Genomic DNA, 13,649 nt, shown 5'->3' with positions numbered 1-13,649 from the left:
GGCAGGGAGCAGGCTGTACTTTCTGTGTGATTCTTTTCACGTGAACAAAAATGGTAGTTAGAGATGATTAGGGACTTTGTGTAAGAGCAAGCAGTGCTCTTTGTATAAGAGCAAGTTTTAAAAGAAAAGAGAGTAGATTTAGATTAGATATAAGGAAGAAGCTCTTTATTGTGAGGATGGTGAGACACTGGCACAGGTTTCCCAGGGAATTTGTGGATACCCCATCCCTGGAGGTGTTCAAGGCTTGGTTGGATGGGGCTTTGAGCAACCTGGTCTAGTGAAAGGTGTCCCTGCCCTTGGCAGGGTGGTTGGAACTAGATTATCTCAAATGTCGCTTCCAACCCAAACTGTTCTGTGGTTCTATGATTAGGCTCCATCTAATTTTATTGTTGATTTACTATGCTGTTCATGTTATTGTGCTTTGATACAAATCATGAATATATAAAAACAAATGTAACAAGATAAAACATTTCCAGTGATGCAAAAGACTTCTGGTTAAGTAATATTTGCCTTGGTAAACACATACAGATGAGAAAGTGAGTAATTACAATGTACCATGTTCAGGTACATCCGGCATAAGTTAATGTCACAGCTGGAAGGTTTTCCTTAGCTCTTGTCAGCTTGTATGTATGCATTACCTTAATCTCTGGGAAAAGCTCACGGAAATGAACAGACATGTAGTATAAACAGTTTTTATAAGCTGATGACTACTTGCACCGGAAGGTTTTGTGATTACTGTCAGTTTAGAAAATTTAGAAGTGCTTGGAGTAAAAGCTTATTTATCTTTTATTGGTGTTGAAATGCTGCTGCTCCTAATTACAGGACAAAGATACAGGTTTGAAGGTGTTTAATACAATGAAGTAGCAACATACTTGTATGAATGAGTGGGACAAGCTGAGCTGTCTGAAGTAGCATTTGAGTGAGTAATGGTAGTAGTGGGGTGAATCTGATGAAACTTGTTTTGACTAAATTCAGGAATAATATTCAATGGACTTAATGCTAGCCCTGGAAAGCCCACCCTCGTAACACAGTGGTCAGAGTACTCGTTTTGAAGAGTGGGAGGAAAAAGAACAGTTTTCCTTAAATCATTTATGTGTCAGGTTTGGGAAAGGAATTTGAAACGTGGTCCTTTTTTTTTTGCTGGAGGCTGCAGGGGATTCAGGGTGGTTTCTTCTGGTCTTTGAAGCTGCTTTTCTGAAATATGTACTGGATTAAGAGCTGAAACCAAAACCTCTCCAAAGAATTTGTTAATCACCACCACAGTATCAGTCTCTTTCCCTGTGGCCAGTAGTTTTCTAGGTACTGGAACTGGTGCAAAAGGATGAATGTAATGGGTCTCTACCTTTGCTTGAGGCAGGAGACAAAGATTTATATAAACTTTTACTCACAATGAAGCAGAGGAGTGAACTGCAACCTTCTGTAAAGGTGCCAAGACTGTGGAAGACATGAGAGAGATCTGAGGGCTGTTTCTCTGCCCTTACGAGTTCATTATGAAAAATGCCCACAATGAATACCATAAAATTATTGGGGTTTCTAATCTTATTTTTTGCCCAGATCACTATTTTACAAAAAGTTTTGCATTAACAAAAGTGAGTATTTCTTTTGATTTAACCACAAAACCAGGGATCTTGCATCTTGGAAACACTGTAACTGCATTAATGCAGTGCTTCTCGGCGAGTCTGATTAGCCCACAGACAGTGCAGTTCTAATGTTGCTTGTGCTGGAGCTCATTTATTGCATGATAGTTTGAGGATCTCTGTGCCATAATCCACTGCACAGTGTACATGTGCCCTCAGCCATTTTAATGTCTTCCTTATGTCTCAGTTATGCTTTCGCTTTGAAAAAAGGTTACTGCTCCTATTCCTCGTAATGTTCAACACTGAGTTTAGCAGACAAGGTGGGGCTTCAGAATTGAGTCAGTTAAATGAGTTGGTGGAAATTTACAGCAGCAGAGGTTGTCTAGTGGACAGAAATGAAGGCCAAACAGAGAAGGACAGAACATTTCAGTCTAGCTTCATCAGGCTGGTAGAGTCTGTCAGGTCACTTATCATCATGTGCTGAAGTAGGAAGCTCTTTGCCCTAGGAGTGTTGAAATTTTGTGAGCTTTGTTTGTCATCAGCCTGATAGTGTCAGTGCTCTGACACCAGGATCCAGCCATAGCAAAGGGTCATGCAGAATAACATATGGCGATTGTTAATCTAAATTCCCTTTAATGTCAAAATAATGCCATTGAATAAGGTCCAGAGTAGAGACCTTAAGGGGGAAGAGAGGGAACAGGAAATAAGGATGCATCCTCAAAAATGTGATGCAGTGCCAGGAAACACACTGTGGATACATACACTTTTTCTTACATCCCGCATGTAAGGATAGCAGTTCATGTGCACAACACTATCACATGCTTCTATAGGAAGAAAAAACTTGATCTTTTCTTTCACTTACCTATATATATATATATATATATATATTTAAAATGTGCGAAATGACAAAGTAATGGAAAGGGCTTGGTGGTACTGAACCGAACCTTTGTATCTCAGTTTAGTGTGAAATGCTGACTTCTGGGTAAAAGTGTTCAGAATGCTCAGACTTGGGCTGAGGGTTCTTCATTGCTAAGCAGGGTATAACCACAGAGATAAGCAAACAGGACTCTTACTCCTAAAAGCACAAGCAAGGAACTCCATTATTGCTCCATTATTGCTTTGCAAAATTCACTGCCTCGTTCCTGGAGTGATAACTGCTGGTTTTGCTCTATCCTTTTATGAAACACCATTTTAAGAGTTTAAAAGCTTACATTTCACTTTATGGTATTCATGGTTTTCCAGACTTTCTGTGCATGTTAACCATCAATTTTTATCGTTCTTGTTGACTCTTTCCGGACTACGTCAATGTTCTTTCTCTAAAAGGCTGCCAAATAATTCACAGAGGATTATAAATGTTTTAAAAGAACTAGATTTAATTCTGCCTTCTTGTTTATTTGTAGCCATTTGTTGGTGTTGATGGTTTCATGAGTCTTCCTCGCACCCAAGGCCCTTGTCATGTGTTTGTGTAATATATGGGATTCAACTTTCATGACCTGTGCAGCAAATTTAGGAAGCAATTTTGCAGTTAGGCTCAAATTCTAAATAAGATTCATTAGGTACAAATCCATATAAAGAAAATGTGCTGAATCTCACACAAATTAAACTGATCTAGTGCTGCACATTGTCATGGATGTGGTTTGAATGAAAGCGCAACATTGCACTAGCTGGCTGATTTGAGCTTGAATTGTGTTTGTGAGTTTAGACTAAGTTGCATAATGGTTTTGTTAACTCAGAATGTTTGCATTTGTAAACTCACCCTCAGAAAGGACTCCTGCCATCTTCTGTGTTACAGATGTTCCAACCAAAGTTCTGAAATACATAGAAATAATGCTTTAAGTAATAACGACCTTTATGACCTAATATTGTTCAACTCCGAGCCTTGATGATTCAGGGTAGTGAAACTGTGAGCAGCCGTACTGAGGAAGGGAACAATTACTAATGTATCAGGCCATGCACTCTCCATATCTGAGAGAATCTTTGTTATTTAAATATGTCTTCTTTTTGTGAAGGGCTCTAGGTAGGGTAATGGTTAAATCTCAAGATTCAAAAAATAATAGCAAGAAAAAAGTCTGGAAAGGGTTGCTTGGATTTATTTTTAACTGTCAGAAATTGTACTGTATAGACTTTTGTGTTCTTGTCATAAGAATAACTTACTGATGAGCATTGAAATTGCAATTCTTACAGAACAAAAATACTAGCTGTCTGATATCTTTGTTTCTGATGCTTACAGATTTCACTTAAAAGGAAATTTTTCATTTCGGATATGAAAACAAGAGTCTATGATGAGAGAAGCCTTTGTTATTGACTGAGCTAAACACTTCCTGATGCTTTTGCTTCACAAGAACATGTATAGCATTGGAACTGAAGCCAGCTGTGCTGAAGCTGATATGCCTCCAGTTACATGGCTATGCTATACTCCAGAAAGATGACTTTCAGTTTTGGGTTTGCCTGACCAGTAGAGTGTATAGCCAGCACCATGTTCTTTGAGGCTACCTTCCTCATGAAGGCGAACTTCACTGAGTGCAGCGATATCAATGTGAAGACGTGACAATTCATGGGCAATTAGCGCAGAACGGCGCTCAGGACGCCCACTGTTCACTGTATCAAGCATGGTTCTGATGTTCCAACATGCGAGTGTCAATCTGGACACACCTTTGGAGGCAGGTGTATGCCTTTGTCTCTTTGTTTTTAATTGACCGCAATAGAAGATGCCCGTTGGCCGTGGCTAGCCAACCAGGTGGAGGGGGGATGAGCTTTGGTTAGGCCACCTTTTCTAGGCCTCTCTCCATATGGAGCAAGCAGTGCTGTCCTTGAAAAAGGCTGCTTGGTCATTCAGGATGCTGCCGAACAAGACTGTCATCTCCTGGGTCAGACTTGAGCGACCAATGTCCTGAACCGCCTGCATGCAGGGTTGGGTCTGCGACTTCCAGTGCACCTTATCACCTGCCGTTTCGTCCCTCGCCTGTCGCTGCAGGGCTTTGCAAGTGTGGGTAAACCCTTCGGGCCTGCGCAGTGGATTTATTTTAGGTGAGGCACAGCGTGTGCAGAACTGGCCTCACCCTTTACACCTGAGGTTTATCTGCCAGGGCCTAGCAAGCTTGGACGGTGACAGCAAAGTCCTCAGGTCGTAGGTTTAATTAGAGTATCCTTCCCTTAGATGGATGGCCTTAGAGGGCTACACGAGCTCCATCTGCCCGGGTTTGAAGTTGGAGTTGTCCTTCTCCTAGGATGGTTGCCTGACAGCTAGTGAGCCCATCCTGCCCATGGACACACTTTGTCTGACCCTCCATTTGAGAGCTGACTGGCATGGGAGACCCTACCGGAAGCATAAGCCACCACCAGCATAACTCCCAACTTCACAAGGGCAGGCAAGCTCTTTCCCCACGACAAGGGGGTGTCCGTGAAAGAGATGCTATACTAGATAGAGCCTTGCATAATGGAGTAGCTCACTGCTAACCACAGACAGTGGGCAAACTGCTAGCAAGAGACAACTTACCTCTTTTTGTTTAGCTTCCATTTTACATGTAATAGGCTTCTGGTTAACTACAGGAAACTCAAAATTTGTGAAAACAGAAGCAAGTCTAGCCAAAACAACTGGGTGAAGTTTGTGAACATTCAGAAGAAAAACACCATTTCTAATAGCATGCCTTTTTCTGCATGAGCCTCATTTACAAAAAGGAAGCTGAGGTAAAGGAGAAAATGATCTATGCAAGATCACTCAGATTGCTTTCTCCTTGGCAGAGGTTGTTGGTTAGTGGTTCACCTTCTGCTGAACTGATTTGACTCACTATAACAGCAAGAAGTGTCTTCATTATTTGCGAGGCTGTTTCTGTGCATTGCATAAGTTACACTGGTTCATGGAGAAACATTAAAGCTGGCACAACTAAGGCAACAGGAAGTGTGTAGCTGGCAAGAGCAAGCCCTTATGGTAGCTCGCCATGTGTCATGAAAATTCTTCTGCCATAGTGCTGGTGGCGGAGCATGTCAAAGAAGAGCAGGTGTTCTCAAACTTTGTTTATATGGTCAATCTGTTTATTCCATCTGGGACTGGATAGAGCCAATGGCTTTGTTCCTAATTTTGCAATCTTTTGTTTATTGTGGGCATGTCTGTATATATAAGGAAAAACACCTCTGTTCATATTATATAGACATAGGGAAGTTGATTTTTTTAGGGTGAAACCATGGACAAACTGAAGGAAAGCAAACCTGTCTCCTTGTGAAATGCAGATGGAGTGTTGCAGGTACTGAGCATTATGCTTATAAGTCAGCCCACAAAGAAATGAAATCAAGCCACCAAAAAATTACTAGTTTCATGCGGCTTTTTTCCTTCTAGATGTGTTGAGTCATCAGGGTTCACATTATCAAACTTGTATTTCAAACCACAAATGCTTTTCTTTCTTTGTTTCTTAAGGTAAGAGATTTTTTTTTTCTTTATTCCAGAGCAGTAGGGCTACTGGAAAACAGCTAGTATTGTGAAATTCACCTTACTATGGCAAATACAGCTGGTGCTGAGACAGAGCAGATGTGCTCGGCCAAGGCCTGGGGAATAGTTCTGGAGAGCCAAGAGCCTGGCTGAAGCTGGCTGAGCTCTCAGGAGGGTGCTCTGCAGTGTGTTTTCTTTGGAGACAAGAAGTTCTTGCCCTTTGTCATCTGCTGGCTGCTCTTTCATATTCCTGCAACCCTCTCAGTTGTACTAACATAACTGTTTTCAGTTGTACTAACAAGCTATTTGTGGTCTTTGCCATAAACTGATTGCTATGCGCTAAAAAAAAAAAGGTATTCTCATGATGAGGGCTGGGAATTGTGATCCAGGGTTAGAAATAAGGAACTGAAAAGGGAAGACGTAGGAATGAGACAGGACCTTCATATGTCTGGATTCACACTAAGGAAAGCAAATAATTCAGCTACAGCCACCAGACATATAGAGGAAGAAAAAAAGTTTGTTGAGAGAACTGAAATGCAATTAACTGTCCAGCTGCTGTCTGCTTGCTTGCCTCTTCCCTGTTCCTTAAAGGAAGCACAGTGACTGAAGGGCTGGGAGAGCAAGGAACGGAGGTGCTAGAATGATAGAAACCCATCTCTGCCGAGTGCCAGCCAACTCCATTGCCCTGGTTCAATTGCTGGTTCAAATCCCTCTTCTCAGTGAAAATCTTGATTCTTTTAAATCAAGAATTTTTATAGAATCACAGAATCAGACTGGTTTGGGTTGGAAGGGACATTAGAAATCATCTAGTTCCAAACCCCCTCCCATGGGCAGGGACACCTTCCACTAGACAGGTTGCTCAGAGCCCCGTTCAACCTGGCCTTGAGCATTGCCAGGGATGGAGCAGCCACAGCTTCTCTGGGCAACCTGTGCCAGTGTCTGGGCAGTGCCTCACCATGCTCCTCACCATACTCACAGTGAAGAGCTTCTTCCTAATGTCTAATCTAAATCTACCCTCTTTCAGTTTAAAGCCATTCCCCTTGTCCTGTCGCTACATGCCCCTGTAAAATGTCCCTCTCCAGGTTTCTCGTCAGCTGCTCTAAGGTCTTGCTGAAGCCTTCTCTTCTCCAGGCTGAACAATCCCAGCCCTAAGCCTTTTCTCATATGAGAAGCGCTCCAGCCCTCTAATCATCTTCATGGCCCTGCTCTGGACTCACTATTTTGTTAAAATATTCCCCTGAAAACATTTTTATACATCCTTTTCAGTTGAGCTTCATGTTCACCCCTTTCTCCTGCTCATCACCTTAGGAAGTGGGGCCTTCCTGCTGTTAGCCATCAGAGTAGTCTCTGTCATACTATTGGCTCCTGCTCTGCCCCCACCTGCCAGCCATGCTCTCTATAAGGAAATACTCTCAAAGGAGCATTAGTGCTAGACACATTGATTGGATTCTCCCATGGGAAAATAAATCTAATAAAGTAGTCCCACTTCATTTTTACCTTCAGCCTTGTGTTGCTTCAATGCAGCAGTATGTGTCTACAAGAGGATGCTTATTTAGTTAGGGTTATTGCAGCATGCCTTCACGCCTAGCCTCAGGACAACAGCTTTTTGCTTCTTTTTTCTTTTTCGCATTTCCATTCCTCAGAGCAGGATCTGGTTTCAAATTATGTTAAAAGACTCAGGTTTTCTCTTTCTCTTGACACTGCCCCAAACAAATATGTTCCACTGGCAAAATCACTCTTCATTCTTTAGTTACTATTAAAGCGGTTTTTATTCCTCCTTCTCCACCTTTTTTAATCTGGCAGAATCTCCTAGACAGAAAATAATGATCTGGTTAAAATCTATAAATGCTATTGTGGGCAGAGCACTTTGAGTTGATGAGACACTATTACCCTATGCGTGTGTCTGATTGGGTATTATGAAACAGAATTTGTGTGTAAAACTTTCTTCAACTATTTAATGAATTAAGCTCTCCTTCATTGCAGTAAATGCTTAAATAAAATCACGCACTGTTTCAGGATGAAAATTGGCTCTATCAGATAAACTTTATATGGCACTTGCCTTAAAGTTGGAAGATGGTTCATACATTCTTTGCTAACAAGAGTAAGCAGTGATTAACGCATCTGTAAATTGTTCTACTGTTGCATTACATTTTAAATTGCCTGAGCACAGCCAGCAGTAAAACTGCTGCAGGTTTAATAATTGTGGAGCAGCAATGCGTGCTTGATATCTTCTTCCTTGGAAAACATTCCGGGGTCTCTGGTAATGTTTACCTCTTATTGTTGGTTCTCTACTTCTTTATCTCAGCAGTATTTCCTTTCAGCAAGAGATCCAGAGTCACCTGTACAGCAGAATGAAACTTCTCTTTTTCTGGGCTTCTACAATTGGATGAACAGCCTTTCTGACAGTGGCAGCTCTCTGAAACTCACCTTAAAGAGGTGATCCAAGGGTAACTGCATTACCTGTTCCCATAGCTCAGACACCTGGCAGTTCTTTCTTTTGAATTTATGCACTTTAGATTGTTAGGTTTAGAAAAAAAAAGCCAAGTTAGGTCTTTTAGACAAAAAGCTGTGTAAAGATGTGGTAACAAAATCTAAACCAGTTTTAACTTTTCTGGACCTATTCATAGCATAACAGAATGAAAAGTGAAACATAATGTATAAAAAAGTATTCAGCACAGATGAATCCATACAATTTTTCTCTTCTAGATCTCCATTCAAGGGCCTGATACAACTTCAGTTTTGTAATGGTGTAACACTGGTGGCTTTTTCTCACTGTGAAGTGTCAGTGGCATAAATCTGTGTGGTAGTAGTAAATTAACCCTTCTTAAAAAAGGATAGCTCTTCTCGTGTCTTGAGGGAAATAATAAAATGCAGGTTTTAGTTAATAATTGATGATTAAACCATTTGAACATCACAGGAAACATATTAACTAAATGTCTAAATAAATTTAAGAGAAAATAAGATTTTTTGCAGAGTGGACAAGGCATTCAAAGTTCAGTGAGTAAAGAGGTGGAAAATCAGTGGAGAAATACTGCTGTTAGATTACTAGGGTGGCATTGAATAAAGATGCAATATCACAGATTACAATTCCTATTGAAAATCGCTGGGAGATGATAACCACTGCTTTTTGTTTTGAAACACTGCTTGTAATAGCAGAAGTTCAAAGTAAAGGAGTGGAATGTACAGAAAACAGCAGATTAGATGGAAAGCACCAGATTGTATTGTAAAATAATAAATATTCTGCAGATTGCATTTCACCTGATGCATGGTGTACTACAAACACCATAAACTACAAAAATCTAAGTTTAAAGAGCTAAAATTGTTAGCAATACCCCTGCAGTTGAGTCATATATTGAAGCAACTTGTTATATATCCAGGATAAATGTTAAAAATTATTCTGGTTGAAGCTTTTTGACAGAAAGGGGAGAGGGCTTTACTGTAACCTCCTACCTGAGTTAAGAATATTGCTGAGGGTATAATTCCGGAGCTGGATTAGCTGTCCTTAAAATTTGATTTTCAGCAACCTTTTTATGCAAATGCTGAAACAAAGTCATAGCTGTATAAAATACTGCCTTACTATAGTACATAAATATATCCATGGCTGAAAAAAGATACATATGTTTTTGTTGAGTTTGTGATAATTTGTGCAGACATCCTGCAAAAACTGCTTTTTAATATTTTGACAAAGTTTTTCTTCATCTTTATAAACATGAAAATTGTTCTAGACCAAATTCACCCATGGCATAAGTGAGCATATCACTATTGCTCTCTGTGACACGTATCTGAGAATTTAGTCTCCTGATACTGAGATGTGTCCCTAATTCACATTTCCTTATTCCTGCCTTCCATCTCCTGGAATTTTATTTCCTCATTCATAACAACTAAAGATTCCTATCACTTTCGATGGAGTCAGGGTGGATCAGAATGGCTGCCACTGTCTTCATTTACTCATTTAAAGACATTTTCAACTTATTAAAAAAATCCAAAGAAAAACAAAAAGGAAAAGCTGCATTCTGTAGATATGGTGGTCTTGAGTGGGTGGGATGCAGTAGGAGAGAGATAGGGTAATGTGAGTATATAGACAGATTGAGGAGGTAAAGGAGATGTCCTGAGAGCGAGCTTGTGAAGGCTCATGAAATAGACAGTGCAGATGAGACTACAGGTTACAGGAGAGGCCAGTTGAAAAAGCCATCTGCCTGGCACAGGGGATTTTGATACGGTAAATGGAGCTTCCCTCATGTGGATATTAGGGGACTGTTATTTGCTGCTTCCCTTTTGTAGTGACTATTGGATTTGAACTGTTTACTTGCACGCTGAAGTTAGGAGGCTTCCTGGAAAAATAACTGGACACAGTAGGCAATGTCTATATATATATATATATATATTAGAGCAGCATGATTTCTGAAGGCCTGATGTGGTTTATAAATGCTTAAGATGGGCTTTCACTTGGAGTAGGCAGATAGAGTCTTTTTGATAATCACTTCTGCATCAGTCCCTACATGGGGTTTCATATTTGGTTTAACTGGCTATTTATTCTAGATGCCCACAAATGCTGCCTTACATTTGACTTCTGACTCCTCTTCCATGTAATTAGACTCCTGTCCTTCCTCAGTTCTTGGCTTTATTGTCCCAGATCTGTAACTTGTTTGACCTAAGTTTTGCTCAAACTATAACTTGTTTTTTGTGAAGCCAAGCCAGAGAGGAGAGAGCACAACACCATTTTACGGCTTTGGATGTTGGGGCTCTTCTGAGGTGAGCAAAAACAGGTGGAGAAATCCATGAGCCTACACCCAGCTGGCAGCTGAAACTAACTGAGGCCCAGAGATGCTTGTCTAGTGGAAAGTATTTCTTCCTGCCTCAGCACAGCAGTTAACAGTTCAGCTAAGCAGGGAATTCGGCATCTGGTTCACCCAGATTTAATTTGCAGTTCTTTGAAAACCTCAGAGTGAGCATTATGTGCTTGTAGGAACAGCCAGACCTGCAGACGTCTCAGCAGTGCTTTCCTCAACGTATTGTTGCACAAAAAATGGCCCATGGCTTGTGCTGTGGTGCTTCTCTTCCTGATTTCCTCAGGACAGTCTTCATAAAATGTGGGGTTTTCTGTATTACCATTGTAACAAAAACTGTGGTGTGCAGGTTTAGTTTCTTAGCTTATTTCTTCTCCTCTTTCTTCTGTCCTAGAAACGATACAAACAAACCTAGACAGAGTGTATTTCTATAGTTAGTGTGAATTGTCTGGGTTTGTTATTATTTTGAAAGCAGCTGGCACTTGTTGAATTAATCTGTATCCCTTGTTCTTCAAGGTAACTTAACTATTAGAGGTTTTATGGCTTATGAGTATTTCTGTGGACATGTGACTAAACTGAAGCCAAGGTTCACAGGTAAGGGAATCTTGACAGAAAGGAGTACTTGATATATATGAGGCTCCGTCTGCCTTTGTATGTGAATTGATGAAGACTTTGCAGCCTAAAAGTATGGCATGCTTTTGTTACCACATCTTTCTGGTAAAGTCAGCCAAATACTGTATTTTCCCTCATGAATGTAGCATGTTTACATTCCAGATGAATCCTCAACATGTCATACTTTACTGAGAATCTTTAGGTTTGCACTGATTAAATCTCCAGCAGCACTAAATTACCATGCTTTCTTGATCTGCTAATGCTGATTAACATTTTAGTGGTATTTTTCAGTGCACCATTTCAACACAGGAAAATCAACAGATAATAGATATGAAAGCTATTGTTTACCTAACTTATCTTCCAATCAGGTGAAAGCCTCAGCCATATAAATTCATCCTATAAAATGCAATTCTAGTATTTATTTTTTCTCCATCCATACTTCCTCTAATCTGGTATCTCCTGTTGAAGGAGTATAGGGATATTTATGATGCCTTTAATACTGTGAGTTTTATACCTATGTCACCACACTGTACTTTGTCTTTTAGTATTTTGCTGTGTGTCTTTCTTACACTGGGAAATGTTTTGTGACATTGCTATGCTCCTGTGATCTTGTGTTCTAAAATTCAGTGTCTGACTTCTGGTTTTTGTTTGTCATCTGTTTGTTAGCCTCTTCTTCTTTAGCAGATGAGACAAACAGGTCTTCATGCAGAGATTTCTTACTCAGAGAAACTAGTCCATGGCCTGCAAACCTGAATCAATTTGAGCAGATCAGAGAAAAGGATAAGGCCTCACTATCATTAGATCTTATTATCTTAATTAATGATAGATATTAGATTAATAGGTTAGATACTAGGAAAAAAAATCTTCCCTGTGAGGGTGGTGAGGCACTGGCACAGGTTGCCCAGAGAAGTTTTGGCTGCCCCATCCCTGGCAGTGCTCAAGGTTAGACTGAATGGGACTTTGAGCAGCCTGGTCTAGTGGAAGGTGTCCCTGCCAATGGGAGGGCGGTTGGAACTAGATGAGCTTTAATGTCCCTTCCAACCCAAACCATTCTATGATCATGAAAGAAAACTGAAGCAATTCCAAAACCCTGCAAGAATGAAATAATCCCATCCATCACTTCAGGAGAGATGCTGGAGGCAAAGGTAAATTCTTTAGAACACTGTGACAACTGATCAGTATATGCAAGTGATTTGTGTGCTGTAGAACTTTATTTATCATACATCTGTAGACAAGTTTAAACCTCAGCTTCCTTACACTTTAAGACTAAAGATTCTCTGGATTTTATAAATAAGTTTTGAGAGTTGCAGTTCTGTGGTAAATGTTCCATCTTGTCATTTCTAATTAGCAAGATATATTTCTTGCAGTACTTCATTTTATTACAATCATTCCTTCATATGATACACTATAAATCATATTTATGATGCAGTTCTCCGCTCAGAATGAAAAAGAGTCTTATGTAGACATGTTGTTAGGGGAAGAATATCGTCAATGTCTCCCTGCACAGGGCTTATCTGTACAACTGACTCCCATGTATAGTTTGAATCCATCCTAATTGCTTGTCTGATTGGGGTTAGTTAACATCAGATTGCAGATCCTTAAAAAATAATATTTAAAACAGGATAGCAGTATTTCTTTAAAATAACTCATCCAGGAGTCCAGTCACGTTGATGATAGGTCCTGTTGTATAGCTTCTTATGGGGTGGGCTTAAGAATCATAGAATCACAGAATAGTTAGGGTTGGGAAGGAACTTAAGATCATCAAATTCCAACCCCCTGCCATGGGCAGGGACACCTCGCACTAAACCATGCCACCCAAGACTCTTTTCAACCTGGCCTTGAACACAGCCAGGGATGGAGCATTCACAACTTCCCTGGGCAACCTATTCCAGTGCCTCCCCACCCTAACAGGAAAGAATTTCTTCCTTATATCCAATCTAAACTTCCCCTGTTCAAGTTTTAACCTGTTACCCCTTGTTTTATCACTACAGTCCCTAATGAAGAGTCCCTCCCCAGCACCCTTATATGACCCCCTTCAGATATTGGAAGGCTTCTGTGAGGTCTCCACACAGCCTTCTCTTCTCCAGGCTGAACAGCCCCAACTTTCTCAGCCTATCCTCATATGGGAGGTGCTCCAGTCCCCTGATCATTCTCCTGGCTCTCCTCTGGACTTGTTCCAACAGTTCCATGTCCCTTTTATGTTGAGAACACCAGAACTGCACACAATACTCCAGGTGAGGTCTCACAAGA

The sequence above is a fragment of the Neopsephotus bourkii genome, unplaced genomic scaffold (genome assembly GCF_033783945.1).
Source record: "Neopsephotus bourkii isolate Nb327-2 ecotype Australia unplaced genomic scaffold, CSIRO-AGI_Nbou_v1 NB_1234, whole genome shotgun sequence".
NCBI classification, from domain to species: domain Eukaryota; kingdom Metazoa; phylum Chordata; class Aves; order Psittaciformes; family Psittacidae; genus Neopsephotus; species Neopsephotus bourkii.
The sequence above is the reverse complement of the archived record's forward strand: the minus strand, read 5'-3'. Positions refer to the sequence as shown.